Here is a 13,856-nt window from a genome sequence, read left to right as displayed (position 1 = left end):
AAGGTTGTTCTCTGGGAGTGGGAAGCACTGGTGTCCTACGTTGGCTGTGCCCCAACCTTGGAAGGGATTTTCCTCCCAACCCGACCAGAGTTATTCCAATTTTCTCTACCCCCAGCATCCAAGAGCTGCACATTCATTAATCCCCCTTGGATGAACAGCTCCCCTAATATCTCTCTGAGGATAATCTCTTTCCAGTTGTGCTGCAGCCTAAGAATTCCATGGGGTTTGTTTCAATGAACACGATGAGGGGAGGAACCTCTTGGAACACCTGCACAGTTTGTCTCTCGAAGCCTCCAGGCATGAAAAATATGGGAAATATGGGGAAAGCAGCTGCTGGAAAGAAGTGCTTTCTTCAGCCATCCTCACAGGGCATCTGTGTCATCAGCCTGCAGTGATTCTCTTCCCCACAGCAAGCCCTGGGATGTCAGAATTCCACTTCCTTGGATGGCAACAATATTCCTGTTCATCTCTGCCCCAAGGGCTGCCAAATACCCAAAACAGAGGAGGGGAAAATCATCTCCTGTGGCATGTAACAGTCTTGAGCTGTGTTAAAAAGGCATTTGGGACAGAGCAGAGTATTTTTAAACACAGTGTCCCTTTGGAGACACACAGTTTTATCTGGCAGTCCTGAGGGAAATGCTGGTTTGTGCCAGTGGAAGCAATTCCCTATTTTATGGAGCCAGTCTCTTTTATTTAAAGTACATTCTCATTGCTTATGGGTTTTCAGTGTTAAATGAAAGCCATCAAGTGTGTTAGGACTTATAAATGAGCGATTTGAGGATCCCAGTGAGCACCGAGGGCAGGGGCAGAAAGGTGCCCTGGGTCCCTTTCCCTGGCTGGGCTGCAGGGAGGGAGTGGAGGATGCTCCAACTCCAATCCCATCTTGTCCTGGACATGTTTGGAGAGCTTCTTGCTTTTCTCCCAGAAGAGAAATCCCTGAAAACTATGGAATTCTGTGGTTAAACCAAGCAAAGGGGATTTTCCTTTGAGAGCAGGGCAGCTCTGACACCCCAGAAATCCCATTCCTACAAACCAGGTGGAATTTTCTTTGGCAGTCCAGTGGAAAGTGCTGGTTTGTGCCAATGGAAGAGATTCCCTCTGTTCAGGAGAATAACTGTGGATTAAGTTTCAGCTGGGAAAAGTGATGAGGGGCAGCTTCCAGTTCAAAAATCCTGGTGACTTAGAAGCAAATCTTGGGCTGTGCTTTGTGGAGGGGTTGACACTGTGGCTGGGAAAGGGATCTGGTTTGGGGGGCAAAGCAAAACTTAAGCTCTGTTATCATCACCCACTCTCAGAGTGGCAGCACCTTGGATGTTCCCAGACCCACCAGCCCCATGGAGAATGAGCTTTGGGGTTTTAGGAGCATGTCCCAGGTCCTGGTTTCTGGAGGTGTCTGTGGTCACTGGGGTGCCCAGGGGGTCCCTCCTCCCTCATGGGGATGGTGCTGCTCCAGTGCCCTTCTCCAGGCAGGAATTCCTCTCTCCCTGGGAGTTATTTTAGGCCATGTCCTTTCTCCCAGCCCAAGCAGCCGTGCCCTGAGCAGCTCCATTCTCCCTCATTCCCGTAATTAATAACAAAACTGAGCTGCTGGTGTTAATTGGAGCCCAGCAGGGCCGTGGCAGCCGGCGCCAGCCCTGTAAGAGGATTATTCACTTTCTATTCCACTGACTTCCAGTTCCAGGGGGAAATCCAGCAGCACGAGGCTGTTTCCAAAGCCCTCGCTGCAGGACAAGCCAGGGGAGCATAAATCATGGAGTCAGAGGAAGAGTCATGGAATGATTTGGGTTGGAAGGGACCTTAAAAGTCATCTCATGGGACACCTTCCACTAGCCCAGGTTGCTCCAAGCCCATTCCAGCCTGGGCTTGAGCACTTCCAGGGGTGGGAATTTCTATATATACAGGTAAATATATAGATATAGACAGATATAGATAGATATCCATGTATATAAATATAGATAAATAGAGAGAAGTATATATATTATATAGTCTGAGTCTGTGTCACTCTTAGGGAATAAGGTTCCCGTGCCATTCTTGGGAGTTGACTTTGGGTTTTTCCCTTCCATATAATGTAGGATCAGGCTTTATACCCCCAAAAGGTTCTCCTGTGCCCTGGCCCTGCTACCTGCAGAGGAATGTAAGTGCTGATCCCACAGAGCACAGCCAGCAATGCCCAACCCACCCCTTTTGCAGCTGAGGAGCAGCTGGAGGTGGAGCTCCTGCCTTCCAAAGGTCATGGAACATAAACAGATAAAGGTCCTGGGAGCTGGGTTAAATCTGCCACTTCTGAACCCAGTGTGTTGATTATTAAGGCATTTAAATAGATACAGATGGTTTGTTCAAGGTATTATCCTGCAGTGACTGTGGGGAGCTGAATCTGCCTCTGTTTGGGAGTCTTACTGATTGCTGAGCCCCAACACCACAGATGTACCTTGATTTTTCATGTACAACTTGAAACCTCTCTGGGACAGGTTTTGGGGGAGATGCCTTCAGCAGTGACATCTCCCTCCATCATCCTGCTTTTCTCCTTCGCTGCATCCCGGGGCTCAGGGAGCACAGAGAGCTGGTGGCAGTGATAATCCTCTTTGTGGCTGCAAGCAGGAGACCTGCTCGTGCCCCCTGGGCTCAGATGGAGTTACAGGACTCTACTGCCTGTCCCTGTGCCTTGGGCAGAGGGCAGAGTGCTCTGAGTGTGCACAGCATGGCAGTGTCCCCTACTGGTCTTCTCCAGGGCTGGAGAGGATCTGCTTGCCCAGCCCAGCTCAGAGCTGGGACTAACAGCCCACAGCCGAGCCTGAAGACCTGGAGACTCTCCCTGTGTACCAATAATGCAGCCTTTTGATAAGGACCCTGTTGTCCCTGTGTGATGAGGTGGCTCAGGCTGGTTTGTCCCGCTGAGGGTCCGTGTGACGCCACTGAGCTCAGCAGGACCTGGCAGTGCCACTCCTCTGAGCTCAGCCCTGCCTAAGTGGGTTACAGAGACACCCAGCGATGTTTAAAGAGTGCCTGGATCAGAAATAGATCCCTTCTCCAGAGGAACAGGTCATGGCAATTTGCTTTCTATTTTTTTCTGTCCTACCCCGGCGTTTGCGTGCCGAGCTGGGCAGCATCACTTGACCTGCTGCTCTGGAGTGGGAGCACTCAGGAACACGACTTTTCCAGCTTTTCCTGGAAGGAAAGGCATGTTCTCTGCCTCTGCAAATGGTGGGGTTTTTCTGCCATGGAAATGGCTTTGTCTTGATGCCCCACTCAAGGGGAGAGGTCAGGAAGATGCTCTGTAGGGCAGGGTGGCAGAGCCTGGGTGCCTGGGACCTTCCAAAGCCCCCCAGCCTTCAGTGCCACCTGTGAGATCTTACCATTCTTTTCCCTGACTAAAACCCCCTTTCACAAGGGTTTCTGCACTTTTCCTCTGTGGTGGAAAATGGTTTTGCAGGCCCAGAGGGAGTGGGGACAGTTGGTCCTCACGTCCTCTCCAACACTGCCAGTGACTTCCCTGAACGTTTCCCGTGCCCTGTAGGTGCTTGTGGGCAACACTTCCCCCCTGCAGAAGGGGAAAAGGGTCGTGTCAGCTGGGAAATCCAGCCCCAAACCATCCCTTATTTCACCTGGAGTTTACCTGAGCACTCCCCCAGTGAGCCGGGATGGAACCACCTTCCCTCCCACCAGCCCCTGGAAAGGAGATTATCCCTGAGCCTTCCCTGGGAAGGCTCTGGAACAGCAGGAGTGGCTTAGGCTGGTAAACACAGATGGAATGTTGGGAAGGAGCAAAACAATCTTGGGAAGGAGCAAAAAGAGGTGAGGGGCAGGTTTTCCCTGTGGCTGTAGGACGAGGCTGCTCCATCCCCGACACACTGCAGTAATTGTTTATTTGCTTCATCACTCCAATTTCCAGCTCACAGATATTAAATAAGGCTCCTCAGAGGAGAGAAAAATAAATTCTCTCCCAGAATGATGTTTTGGGAGACCCCACAGAGAAAACCATAAGTTTATCACATGCATTTTGTAAAAACAATTAAAAATAATCGAACCTGACACCAAGAGCGTTAAACGAGATTAAGAAAAGCTGAGGACAAATGGGCTCCCCATTTAATAAGATCAGTGTATTCCATCCCTATCCTTTTCACCTTTTTTGGGCTGAGGCTGTGGAATATTCCTCCCAGGGACTGGAGGGGCTTTAAGGTCCTTCCAACCCAAACCATTCCAGGATTCTCTGAAGTTGCAGAACAAGATTCGTGGCTCCCACAGCAGTTCCCATCTCCAGCACTCGGTTGTGCAGGCTCAGCACCCACTGCAGGCTCAGCACCCATTCCAGCTTGTCCCTCCACATTTCCTTGGGTGCTGTGAGCCCTGAGGGCTCTGCCCATCTCTGGGGGCTGGGATGGGGATGTGCCATCCCTGTTGGCAGGAACTGATGGCCAATGGATCAAGTAAGATCAGGATCACCACACATGCAGCCAAGTCACTTCATGGTCAGCATCCACCTGCTCCCTGGTTGTAATTTTTGGGCTGAAAAAGCCACAAAATGGGGCAGTTTGGCAGGGTGAAGCTGCACTCAGAGGCCCCAGCCCTGCACTCAGCTGAAAAGAGCAGTGAGTGAGGGAACAAGGCAAGACAAAGCACACACAGTTGCTTTCAGGCTGATATGTAGATTTATGCAGAAAACAAATATAAAGAGCTGCATCTGTTGCAAGTGGAGTATAATTCATCATCAGGGAAGAGGGCTTGTTTCCTCACAGCTTCATTTGCTGTAGCTATATATTTTATTTTCCCTGTTTTTTTGTGTCGTGATGGAGTTTGGGGGGAGGTTTGGAAGTTACATTTCTTTGAATGTACATGAATACAAAAATCCTTGCCTGTGCAGGGTGACCAGATTCCTAATGTGCTCCATTAGAAATCTCTGGCCATTGGGCTTTTGGGCGTGTTTTGCAAACCCAAGTGGGGAAAAGCCAGCAAGGAGCCTTTGAATAGTGCAGAGCTGGAGGGTGTGATAACAGGGATGGATTTCCTGGCCTTTCCCTGTTTGCAGTGTGTTTAGTCCTCTGCATCCCAAGGGATGGTGGAGGGAAAGCTTTCTAACAGCCATTCCCCCTCACAGGTGGCTGTTCCACACGCAGCTATTTTGGAAAGCAATTCTGCTTTATTGTGGAAGGGAATCTGTGCCTGTGCAGCTGCGGGTTCTGACACCCTTTGCTGCCTCTTTGGGCTCCTCTGACTTACTCAGAGAGTAAATCCTGTGAGGAGCAGCTGAGGGAGCTGGGGGGGCTCAGCCTGGAGAAAAGGAGGCTCAGGGGGGACCTTCTGGCTCTGCAACCCCCTGACAGGAGGGGGGAGCTGGGGGTGGTCGGGCTCTGCTCCCAGGGAACAAGGGACAGGAGGAGAGGGAACAGCCTCCAGCTGTGCCAGGGGAGGGTCAGGTTGGACATCAGGAGGAATTTCTCCCTGGAAAGGGTGGTCAGGCCTTGGCAGGGGCTGCCCAGGGAGGTTTGGAGTCCCCACCCCTGGAGGTGCTCAAGAAGAGCTGGAGGTGGCACTCAGTGCTCTGGGCTGGGGGACAAGGTGGGGATGGGGCACAGGGGGGATCCATGGGCTGGGAGGGCTTTTCCAACCTGGATGATTCCATAATTCTGTGACTATGGGCACAGCACCCCGAGCCAGGTTTGGGGGATGACTGCAGGGAGATGCTCAGGAAGGCCACGAGGTGATTGCTCTCAGTGGTACCTTTCCCAAGACAGCTGTTGGAATCACAGGATCATTAAGGTTGGAAAAGCCCTCCAAGACCACAGAGTCCAACCTTCTTCTCACTCAAAGCAGAAAGGCAAAGCAAAGGGGCAGCCATGGAAACACAGACATCCAGGGAAGATCATGGGCATCCCAGAGCCCAGCTCACACCCCCAGCACTGCCCCTGGCAAAGTACAGCGCGGGAAAAGCTGGGAGGAGAAGGCAGAGCGGGGATTTCGGTCTTGTCCCTAAAATTTGGAGGTAAAAAAAGAACTCCACTAAGAACTGTTGGTTGTTAGTGTGTTTATTGAGCTGTTATGGTAATATTGCCTCGCTGAGAAGGGCTGGATTAAGCACATCATAAATCATTAGAGAAAAGCAAAGCAGCAAAACGTCCTCCTGCGAACCTGAACTGCATCCAAATGCAAAGGGGCTCGTGAAGATTCAGAGACAAAGAAATAACAAAAGATAATTGCCCTTGACTGGAATCTGGGCACCAGCAACTCTGTTGTCTGCTCCAAATTAAATGCTAATTGAGCAGATTGATGGAACCTGACCCCACCCTTTGAAGGGCACCTGCAGCAACATCTCTTTCAGCAGTAATTGCACTTTCCCCTCTCCTGGTGCACAGGTTCCCTCCCTGTGCCAGGCTCTGGCTGCTTTAGGCTGGGATTAATTCTATGTAACCTGAATCAACCCCTGAGCTGAGCTTAGGAAGTTAAATCATGGTAACAGTGAGGAATGGCTGTGGAAGGAACACCTTGGCTTTATTTTTCCCAACCATTTCCTGTGACTCTCATTTAAGAGATTTGGGCGAGAAATGATTCACTGCAAAATATTTATGGTGCAAGAAAAAAACCCTAAATCAGGCAGTGGGCTGGATCACCTGGGATGCAACAGAAAGCTGGGAGAAATTCCTGGATGTTGATTCTTCTCTGAACATTATCCAGCTCAGGCAGCTGGGATGAACCTGCTGTGATGCTGCTGGAGCTGAGCACGACCCTCTCTGGATTTGATAACCCTCAGAACCCCCCCAGTGATAAGCAGGGGCCCCCAAGGCAAATAACACCAACCTTAATGAAGCTGACACCTGATTTAGGGGGTGATTCCTCCAAAAGATCACGGGCAAGAGGGGTTTTTGGGGGCAGAATCTCTGCAAAACCTTCTCAGCACACTTTGAAATTCATGAGTTAATGCATTTAGAGGAACCAACATAAATATTAAGATTCAGCAGGGCTCTGTGGACTCATGCATTTGAAATATTCCAGCTATTTCCCTGCTTGCATTCCTTCCCCAAGTGCCTTCCAAACCAGTTTAGAAAAGGTCTGTTGTTTTTTTCCCTCGGCCTTGATGATTACACCGAATTCCAGAGGCTGTTTGACAGATAAGGAGGATCCTTATTGACCTTGCTTTTGTTTACCCTGTGTCCTGTTGGCCCTCCAGTGCCTGCCAGGCAGGAACAGGCACAGGGAAAACAGCCCTGGCAGACTGGGACGCCCCATTCCTGGAAGTATCCAAGCTTGGACAGGGCTTGGAGCAACCTGGGCTGGTGGAAGGTGTCCCTGCCCATGGCAGGGAGCAGGATGAGATGGGCTTTAAGGTCCCTTCCAACCCAAACCATCCTCCACCCCGTAGCAAATAATTTAGAGGAAAACCAGTTTGGGCAGGACCATCTGTTCTATTCTCCAATTTGTACCAAGGAAAGGAGTCAATGTGGTTTTTCTGGGAGTTTTAGGACACCAGGAATGGCCATTTTTGCAGCCTCAGTGGTGCTGCCATGTGACATCAGTGGTCCCCATGTGTGGGGAGGACTTGTGGGAGGTCTGGGCTCCTCCAGGGAAGAGATTTAGAGCAATCCCAAGATCTTTTCTCGCTGTAAACATCAAATCCCAGTTTGGAGATTCAGCCCAAAATGCTGAACTCGACCTAAGAGGGGATTAGCTGTGAGGGTTAGCTGCCACTGTCCCTCTCCTCCACCTCTGTCACCCCCTGTGCCAGCAGAGGAGCTTTAATGGCAGTGGAATCACTCCCACTCTTGCTGCTCCTGTGGTTTCCCTCCCCCTTTATCCCTCCTCTAAATTAAGCAAAGGATTAATTTGCTAAATTTAAACAGTTAAACCTGCAAATCCCAGGGGCACCCTACAAAAACAATGCCCACCCAGGTTTTGCTGGTTTGCCAGGCAGTGCCATGGCACCCGTGCCATGCCCTCCAGCTTCCCAGGGGAGCATCCAGCTATCCAGGGAGGGATGCAGCTGGCTGGACCCCATCCCTGAGCCCTGCTGGGCCGCAGGTGAGTCCCCACCATGTCCATTTTTCAATGAAATGACCTTATTTTGTGCGTTCCAGGGGTGGTTTCTGGTTGGTTTTGTTGCTGGAGTCTCAGGAATGCCCTGGGCTGGCTGGGAAACAGGGACCAATGCAGAATCCCTGTGCTCCCAAATCCCAAAGCCAAGCCAGGAACTGGGATAATCGGAGTGTGCAGGGAGTGCAGGATGTTATTTGTGGTTTTAAAGAGGAGACAACCTTTAATGTGTGAATAAACTGTAGAAAATCAATACAAATTCATTTGAAATGGGAGTTTATTCTGAGGCAGCAGCACACAAGGGCCTCTGGGGGCTCGAGCTTTGAAAAATCTGGAAGGGGCTGAGGACCACCCAGCACTGGGATGGAACTGGAGCTGTGGGAGCTTCTGGAGGTGCAGCCACTCTGCCAGAATATTTGTCAGAGAAGCATAGAATGGTTTGGGTTGGAAGGGACCTTAAAACTCATCTAATTCCACCCCCTGCCATGGGCAGAGACACTTTTCACTACCCCAGGTTGCTCCATCCTGGCCTTGGACACTTCCAGGGATCCAGGGGCAGCCACAGCTTCTCTGGGCAACCTGTGCCAGGGTCTCCCCACCTTCCCAGGAAACAATTTCTTCCCAGTATCCCACCTAAATCTAATCTCCTTCAACCTTAACCCCTTGTCCTGTCCCTCCAGGCCTTCATCCCAAGTCCCTCTCCAGCTCTCCTGGAGCCCCTTTAGGCACTGGAAGGGGCTCTCAGCTCTCCCTGGAGTGCCACAGCCTATTCCCCTTCACTTGGGACAGACAAAGCAAGAAGCCCCGTTAGGTTTGATCACAGCTGCTCCCAGAACAGCAGGAATTCCATGAGGTAGGAAAATCTCACAGGTGAGACTTTGTGGTCAGTGTTGGAAAAGTTAGACCAGGTAAAATTAAAGCAAAACATCAGCATTGGCTGCAGGGGTGAGCAGGAGAGGGCAGGGGGCAGCTGAGGAGGAAACAGCCCCCCTCACATGGGTATTTATAAACACATCAGAGTCCTCACTTCTGTCTGAGTGACACATTCCTTGTCCCAGCATCATTCCAGCTTCAATTTGCCCTCTTTTCACTCCCCTGCTTACTTGAATAAGTTATTTTAGAGGCACCAATCTGCCAGCTCTGTTGTGTTTGGGACTCAGCTTCAGCTGGGAAAATAGGGGACACAGCAAAATAACCCCAACTGCAGCTGAACAGGGTGAGGGGAATGCTCTGACCCACAGCCTGGGGCTCCATCCTCCCACAGCCATCCCTGGGAACTGGGGGTGGGACCCTGCTGGGGCTTGTCCGGCTTCTCCCCCACACTGCCAGACACGTGTGGGAGGCTGGCACGGCTCAGGCAGGCAGCAGGAGGCTGAAATCCCTCCTGCAGAGCCCAGAAGGCAGGAGCAGTTCCTCCCAGCACTCACTGAGGGTTCTGCTGGTGCAGGAAACAGCCCCAGATGCCCGGCGTGTGTTGTTCCCGTGGGTGGAATTGGCCTTAAGACGCAAATCCCTGGGTTCCTGTTTGCTGTTGTGATCTGGGAAGGTGTCTGTCACCATGGCATCTGTGTGTGTGCAGGAGGGACACAACCAGGAGCTTCTCCCTGCCGAAAAAAAAGGTGGTTATTTTTCCCTTGGAAAAGTGGAACCCCCATCCTGAGCCATGGGGAGAAGGTGGGGGTGGGCATGGGATGGAGCTGCTGAGGGACACACTGGGTGGAGGCAGCTGTGGGCTCTCCTCCCTCCTCCTCCTCTTCCCCAGATGGTGCCAGAGCAGGTCCCTGGGATGCTGGGAACGGTTGTGGCTCCTGGAACAGGGAATATTCACCAGGGCAGATATTTCCAAGACGCCTCAGAATGAGAGGGATGACGTGAGTGAAGTCAGGGATTCTTCTGGCTCTTGGAAGGTCAGGAAGAAGAAACCACAGCTCTTGCCCTTGGCTTGTGCTCTCTGCAAAGCTAGGAGCTGCATTATTTGGGATGGAACAGCAGCATCCCTCCACAGCGAGCTCAGTGAGGTTGGACCTGCAAAATGTGTGGGTCCAAAAGAAAACTTTTATAAAAGAGGAGAAATGGGGGGGAAAAATGCTTCTGAATAAAAATGGCCAGTTTAGGGGCCAGGGGATATATTGACAGTCTGATTTTAGGAGGCCTCGTTTGTGTGGGTGTTAGGGTCCAACTCCAGGAGAACTCTGACAGCCTTGGGTCAACAAATCCCAGAAATACTCACAGAGGGGTTGCACCAGGAAAAGGAAACGGATCTCAGGGCAGTCCTTTTCCTTTCCAGGGGTGGGAGGAAGTGTGAATTCTTTGTGTTCAGAGGAAACTACCCTTCCCTGTTCCATCTCAGGAGGTGACACCCCTGGAGGTTCCTGGCTGTGTAGGGACAGTGGCAGCTCTGGGTGGGAGTCTCTTAAAGAGAAATCCCCCCAGAAACCAGTTTTTAGGGCAAACACGCAGCTTTTGTGCTCCAGGTGGACGTGAGGGTGCTGCACCATGGGTGAGATGAAGACCCAGCTGGTGGAGATGGATTTGGATGGGGTGTGAAGGCCAAGAGGAGACAGCTTAAGGGTGGTTGGGAGTTCCCTGCTTCCCTACTTTCCTCCTTCCCTGACCCAAAAGCTTCAGCAATTTAGCCTGAGAGAGAGCACAGGAAACCCATTTTAAACTGGGATTAAAATAGCACCAAAATAGTGAAATGAAATAAATTTAGTAGCTCACAGTAATAAGCAAACTGGCTTTTAAAGCAGCCCTGCATTCGTCCCATGGAAGTAATAAGGAACTTATTTTGCTGATGTATTTCTATTTCAGAGTAAATTCCACATGCCTTGTTTGTATTAAAACCTCCTTTGCACTGAATAAAATAACTGTAAAGCACCTTCTTTCATCTGTAAGGGGTTGTGTTCACACTCTTCACCCTTTAAAATTCAGTTTTTCATTGCATTGGAGAAGGAACTTATTTGATGTCAGCTTTTAAAAGAGAAATTACATATGTGTTTTGAATAGCAATATCTGCTTTCTTCTTGTGAAGGGTCGAGTGAAAATATGTTCTCCATGTATAATTAGAAACGTGGAGGGTTTACTACAAGATGCAAAATGATTTTATCTGTCTGCAGTGAAAAAAAAAGAGAAAAAAAAGAGGGGAAACTTGGAAAAATCATCAGGCACGTGTGTGATGTGTTAAACTCGTGAGAGGACACCTTTTGAAGACAGGGAGGCATTTTCAAGGGCTGGGAGTAGGAGATGTTATAAATGCACTCGTGGCATGGAAGAAAAGAAACCTCCCTAATTGATCAGGCGCACAGAGATCCTATAAATAAAGCTTTCCACAGCCTGTGGCTGCCAGACTGGAACCAGGGAACAGCTCCTCCCCTTTGCTCAGCAGATATTCACTTTTAGGGTGGTGGTGACATTCAAACAGACCCAAATAAAGAATTCCACCCCTCCGAGCGTGTTGAGTGCCACCCCCTCCCAACCTCACAGGGGTGCAAGTGGTTAAAAACTTCTGCCAATGTAATTAATTCCCAGGCTCTTGCTCCCTCCTGCCATTTGCTGGAATTATTTTTATAACTGCACTTTGCACAGTTCCTGAGTTGTTTTTTTTTTTTTTTTTTGGAGTTTCAACCCAAAAGCTGTGGCAGCCTGGAAGGCGAGGGGGGATGGAGCTGGGAGGAGGGATGAAGCCTTGGGTTGTCAGGAGAGTAAAGTTGGGTTAATCTGTGCTGGTCACCTGGAAAGCACCTGGTGGAGACACTGAAGCCCAGAGGTTAATCCCACCTTGGCCAAATAATCCGTATTATTATTCCCTGTGTATCACAGGCCCCTGTTATCCTCTGTTATCCCTCTGAAGCTGTAGGGTCTCCTACAGGAAAGCTGGAGAGGGGCTATTTACAAGTACACGTAGTGACAGGATGAGAGGGAATGGCTTCAAACTGCCAGAGGGCAAGGTTAGATGGATATTGGGAAGAAATCCTTCCCTGGGAGGGTGGGGAGGCCCTGGCACAGGTTGCCCAGAGAAGCTGTGACTGCCCCATCCCTGGGAGTGTCCAATGCCAGGTTGGACAGGGCTTGGAGCAACCTGGGCTGGTGGAAGGTGTCCCTGCCCTTGACAAGGAGTAGGAACAAGATGAGCTTTAAATCCCTTCCAACCCAAACCTTTCTGTGAGTCTGATTCCCACCCCACAGTCAGATGGGAAAACAGTGGATGTCTCCACAACACCTCCAACATTCCAGCCCCAGCCTGTGCCCTATTTCTGTGCCAATCTTTTTCCTGCCTCATGGCGTTGGTGTTTTGGTCCCCTGAGCTCCTGGGGCTGACAGGATTCCCCCATCCTGGTGGTCAGTTCCTGCTGCCAAAGAGACAAATCCCAAGGAGGATCTGGCAGTGGCAGAGCAGGCACGTCCCCCCTCCCCCGGGCAGGTCTGTGTCTCCTCAGGATGAACAGCTGCATAGCAACCAGTTCAAAAGTCCCAGGAGTTAACTGGCTGCAGATGTTTCCCTTCTCCCTCTCTTCACTTTGCAATAACTAAAAAAGCCAGGCTGGACTGCAGGGAACCACAAAGGAGAGAACCCCCCCAGCACTCCACCCCTGCCCTGTGCCCACTGCCTGGGTGTTTGTGCCATGGCTGGCATCGCCCTCCCCATCCTAAACAACGGGACACTTTTAAACCCCTCTGGGCTGGTTTGGGCTGGGCTGGAGTTAATTTTCTTCACAGTGTCTGGGATGGGGCTGGTTTGGATTTGTGCTGAAAACAGTGTGATAATATAGAGCTGTTTTCCCTTTTTCTGCCACTAAACATGGAATGTAATGTTTGAATTTCATTATAATTAAGACTAGTTGCTGTTTCTCCCTCTGCCAGGACTTCACCATCCCCTAAACTCTCCCCCACTGTATCCACTGGGTTTGGACTGTAGGGATGTGCCACTCAGAGCTGCCACATCTCCCAAACCACGTGTTGAAGCTGCTCATCCGTGTGATTAATGTTCTCCATTTCAGCCACACAACCTTAAAAGGTCCTCTTACCATGGATTTGGGAATGGGAACATTTGCGTGTTAAACTTGGCTGTGCTGACCCAGAATGCAGAAACTAGATTAGTTTTTTTTAGCAGAGTTATTTATAGGAGACTCTTAACTAGTTACTTTAAATTACTTTGAAAGAAGGGAAGAAGTGGAGAGTGTGGAAGTGGGGGTTTCTGGTGGGTGCTCTGTGGTCCCTCAGGGCGTGGGAGGGACAATGTCACTCGAGTTGTCACTGAGCCTCCCTGCAAACCCACTGCCCCATGCAGAGACAGTGCCACCCCCTCTCCAAACCCTTAAAATCACAGAATGGCTTGGGTTGGAAGAGAACTTAAACATCATGTTGTTCCAACCCCCTGCCGTGGGCAGGGACACCTTCCACTGGACCAGGCAACCTGTGCCAGGGCCTCCCACCCTCACAGCCAAGAATTCCTTCCCAATATCCCATCTAAACCTACCCTCTGTCAGTTTGAAGCCATTCCCTGTGTCCTGTCCCTCCATCCCTTGTCCCAAGTCCCTCTCCAGCTCTCCTAGAGCCCCTTTAGGCCCTGCAAGGGGCTCTCAGCTCTCCCTGGATCCTTCTCTTCTCCAGGTGAGCACCCCCAGCTCTCCCAGCCTGGCTCCAGAGTAGAGGGGCTCCAGCTCTTGGAGCATCTCTGTGGCCTCCTCTGGACTTGTTCCAACAGCTCCATGTCCTTCAGATGTTGGGGGCCTGAGAGCTGGAGAGTGGAGTCTTACGTGAATGGGTCAGAGGGGCAGAATCCCCCCCCTCCCCTGCTGCTCACACTGTGGGATCAGTCCAGGGCACGGGGGGGGGGG

At 50.8% G+C, this 13,856-nt stretch overlaps 1 protein-coding gene across 1 annotated transcript in view; it reads left to right on the top strand.

The window, feature by feature from the left end:
• Positions 1-13,856, top strand: part of LOC113949284 (IQCJ-SCHIP1 readthrough transcript protein-like) — a 60,042-nt gene that overhangs the window by 45,254 nt on the left and 932 nt on the right. The gene's annotated exons all lie outside the window — the stretch shown is intronic.

This window comes from Corapipo altera, unplaced genomic scaffold (assembly GCF_003945725.1).
Source record: "Corapipo altera isolate COAL_440 unplaced genomic scaffold, ASM394572v1 113, whole genome shotgun sequence".
In the NCBI taxonomy this organism is placed as follows: domain Eukaryota; kingdom Metazoa; phylum Chordata; class Aves; order Passeriformes; family Pipridae; genus Corapipo; species Corapipo altera.
Note: the sequence above shows the minus strand (reverse complement) of the source record. Positions and strands in the feature narration are given on the sequence as shown.